Source organism: Chinchilla lanigera, unplaced genomic scaffold (genome assembly GCF_000276665.1).
Source record: "Chinchilla lanigera isolate Chin_1 unplaced genomic scaffold, ChiLan1.0 scaffold00012, whole genome shotgun sequence".
Classification (NCBI taxonomy): Eukaryota; Metazoa; Chordata; class Mammalia; order Rodentia; family Chinchillidae; genus Chinchilla; species Chinchilla lanigera.
In genome coordinates, this window is record NW_004955413.1 from 7,286,722 (window position 1) to 7,291,220 (window position 4,499).

Below are 4,499 nucleotides of genomic sequence, written 5' to 3' on the forward strand. Positions count from 1 at the left end.
TGTTCTGAGTTCTGAGTTAAGTTGTACTCTCTTCAAGATGACTTCCAGCCAGTTGCCCTTTCCCACTGGATGTCCAATGCTGCAGACTCACCATTAGCTATTACAATCCTCCAAGTTCATTGTTCCCTTCCGCTACTAGATCTCTCCCTGGAGGTCTGACCATGTGTCTCCAGGTTTGAACTGCTCCTCCAACACAATAAGTCCTGACTCAGGGAGAAAGTTCTGCAGGCTACCTCCTTCTTCTTCATTGAAATTTCTCTGTTTTGTTTTTCCTGTGGGATTCAATTCTTGCTTCGTAGCCTTCTTTGATCCAGGGGCCCTAGTTCTTTTCTAATCTTCCTCATGTTGCTATATTCCGGTGTCCGGACAGCAACCCTCAGAGAGGCTTTCTCTGCTCTCCCCTGAATCTTCAGAATTTACATGGGCAATGAATTGCTGAAGGGAGTGTTAAACCCACACTAAGGAGTAACTGTGTCTGTTTAATATTTATTCAAGTCACATTATATTTCTCCAGTTATAGTGTATTTCTGGTGTTAACTATGCATCCTTATTTGCTGGGTGTTGATGATTTTCTTTGCAAGGGTTGTCCTGATATTTGGTGCCTTGTGTGATCTGTATCTTCTTTTATTGCTGTGATCAGTGTTTTGGCCTGTACATTGGCCTCAGATTCTACTCTTGGTCAAATTTATCTGGTGGATTTCAGTAGTCAGGTACAATTGCCAGGAACTCTAAATTAAAAATTCTTCTCTTGGTCCAAAATTGCTTCAATGTTATAAGCTTTCATTCTTGGAAATGCACGCATGGATCACTTTTCACACATTATGATAAGTAGTTGTACACAAAATGTATAAAGAACCCCCATAACTCAATATTAAGAAAACAAACAACCCAATAAAATATTGGTACAAGATTTAAATACATATTTTATCCTAGTAGATGTGTGGTTGAGCAAAAGATGAAGAAAAGATGTTTACATAGTTTATTCATAGGGAAATAGAAATTAAAGCCATAAGTATCATACACCTTTATTAAATGGTTTTTCAGATGGACAATCAAGTTAGAAGGATGTGAGCAAATGGAACTTTTCTATATCACTGAGAGATATTCAGAATTGTACAATTACTTTGGAATACAGTCAGGAAGATTTTTACTGATGAGGAAATTGATAGTCAGAGTTTGCATTTGCCAATGACTGGAGAGATATTAACTGTGGCACAAATAGCAAATTTACACTTGATTCAAATTACTCCATTTCTGCAGTACACCATATTGTCTTTCTCTTAGAAGGTAATGGATCTTAGAATAATTTATAACACTGCTTACAGAATCATGACCTTATTTACTATTTGATGACTTCCAAACCAGAAGGGTATGATAGTACTGGAAGTTTGTAGAATACCTCTAAATTTTTGTGAGTTGCAGACACAGGATGTGCAGAACCATGGTTCTTGGTTTTTATCAGAAGTGCTGGTGCTCTTTTTCTTCAGCAGATTACTCTATAACATGTGGTTAGTTCATCTTCATGGAAAGGAGCAGAATTGGTGAGTGTGTTGCATGTCATTCTAGTAAGTTCATTCATCTGAATCAGTGGGTACCATACAGATACACCCAACATAAAAGCTTCCACAGATCTGGGTTTCCATAAGGAAAAATTATTATGTTTGTTTTGTTGATGATGTTTTCATTACATGGCAGTAAGACAAACATTTTTCTTCTCACACATATAGGTTATTACTCTGGAACATTTAAGAGCAGACATCTTTGTTGGTGTTAGACTTCCACAGTTTTCAGACTCTGACTCTCTCCAAGCACTTAATGTAAAATAAAAGCAGTAAATGTGGTAAAATATATATTCAGTAGTGTAGACAGAATAAAACATAACATCCAAAATTAGGTGATATATTTTCTTTGGTTATAGAGACCAGACCTTAGTGCCCTAACTGGTCCCCCAGAGAATCTTACCAGGAACTCAGGTGTAGAATTAAAGGTGAAAAAGACTTTTTTCTGCATAGCCTCACCTCTGTAGCTAAGCTTAGGTCCCATGGAGGTGTATGTTTATGGATGTGCCATCTATGCCTTTACACATGTGCATGTGTTTCCACGTATAATGTGCATTTTTTACCTATATGGCTTCAGGACTCTGAACCAGAACTTGCAGTTGTAGAACTTACTAGCTCTTATTCTGTTCTAGAGACCTACCTTTTGAGAATGGGTGTTAATTTGTCTTCCCATGTCCATGGGCTACTTGTTCCTTCACGGGACAATCCAATCCAAGAGAAATAAGATATTTGGCTTTGAATAAAGTTCTGTAATAGAGTATCATCTATAGGTAAGAATATATTTATGTTCCTGAAATGAGTTATTAACTTTGTTAATAATTTATACTTCATGTGACTATCAGGTGGTATAAAAAACTTTCTTTAGAAGCTGTTAATGTAATAAAATAATGACATCTCCATTATTGAACATTTACTAAGTGTAGAGACATAAATAAGACCTAAAATAACATTTGGTTTGTTCACGTGTATTGAAAGTCAGCTGAAATCTCTTAAATATCTCTTAAAACTTATGCTTGTGCCTCAAATGTGAGTTTTGAGCAGTCTGATTTGTATTTTGGGGCCCATGTATGGTAGCTATGAGATTTATAGCACTGTTGTTTTATGTTTTTATTCCATAATATTGTGTTTATTCCCCGTGAAGTAGGCACAGGGAATTCTAATATTTCAGACTATTACTTTTCCCCATCAGATGAGATGTCTACCTGGCTGACTGAGTATGTGACAAGTATGAAAGTAACTAATATTCATCCAGCTATGCGTCACTTAAGGACAGAAGCATGCTCCAAGAGATGCATCATCAGGTGATTTCTTTATTGTGTAGACACTGTGGAGAATACCTCCCCAATCTCAGGTTGCTATGAAGTCACTTTGCAATGTAATATTTCATGACCATTGTCTATCATTGATTAGACAGATTTCATTATGCAGCAGGTGACTGTATGTTAATTTCTGCAAAGCCTTGCACATGTTATTGGATTTTCTCTTCAAAAATATGTTGGTATGAAAATTTTGCCTGTTTTATTACCTGCTTCACACTTTTTCCAAGTGTAGGAACTGATACCTTGATTGGTTTATTCACATAAATAATGAGAAAGAAAGAGTTAAAGCGAGGTCTTCTGACTATGGTGCCATGTCTATCCATATTTGTAGTTTTCCTTTTCTTTTTGTTTTCTAATCCTTTGGAAAGATGATGAAATCTTAGATCATCTCTTCTCTCAAAATGAATATATGCATCAAGACATAACATTTGATGTGCAAAGTCTCGGTATTCATACACGATTTATTTTTCAATAGAGACACTTTGCAGCCAAGCTTAGGAAATCCAGAATTGGTACCTCATTCTCAGACTTTCTATCCAGAAAAACTCGGCTAATATCTCTTACATCAAAGACACATTATTATTCATTATTATTATTCATATTAATGATAAATTTCATATGCATACCACTTCCTGGGTAGTACTCAGTATACTTTAATGCCACAGCTGATTTTAATTTCATTTTTTAAATTTCTAACATCTTTATGCCATCAACAGTGATTACATCTGCTAAGGCAGCAGATGTAGGGTTAATTCAGCCTCTACACTATCGTTTTCTGGCCTCAGATTTTGCTTTTTTGTTAACATTTTTAAAAGCTATTTCTGAGTTGTTGAAAGCCATGTAAGTGGAAAACTGGACTAAGTCAGAGAACTGAATGATTTTTAGTGTATATTAACCTATTTTTGAGAAAATATCAATAGATTACCCTTAACCCAAGACATTAGGATCTTTTTCTGCTCTAGCAGGAATAATGACAAATTATTTCTATAATTTGATAATAAAATTTTAAAGCAAGACATTTATTCGTGTATTGAAATATAGTGTGCTCAAATTTAATCTGAGGTAGAATTATTTGATTTTTAATTTTAAATTTATTAAGATTTTTTCTTTTAATCTCAATCTCAGTGTTTATGCTGTTTTTTCCTAATATTGCTAGAAGTATAAACTTTTCATAGAGAGCCTGTTGCTAAATTTCAATGAAATACTCAGTATAAGATATACGAAGTGTCATTGAAAAGTAAGATGAGTCTTTCAATGTTTTAAAAAATTACAGCAGTAAGGACACTTTGCCAGTAATTCCCCTCATAATATTCTCCTCACTTCAAACACACTTACCCCATTTTCTTACCATTTAATGAAGCAGTTTTGAGAGTTCCTTTTTCTTTACTTAGTTGTGCTGTCACGGCTGCTTCAATGGACTGAATTAATTAAAAATACTTAAACTTTATGATCATTTTGACTTTGGGAAAAGGTGAAATTGTATGATGTCAGATCTATTGAATAAGTGGGGCAAGGGCACCCGGCAGTGTTTTTCTGAGTGCTTCTTTCTGTTGAATGGCTCGGGGCAGCAGCAGCAGCAGTAGCAGCAGCAGCAGCAGCATTAACCCTGCTTTTAACCATA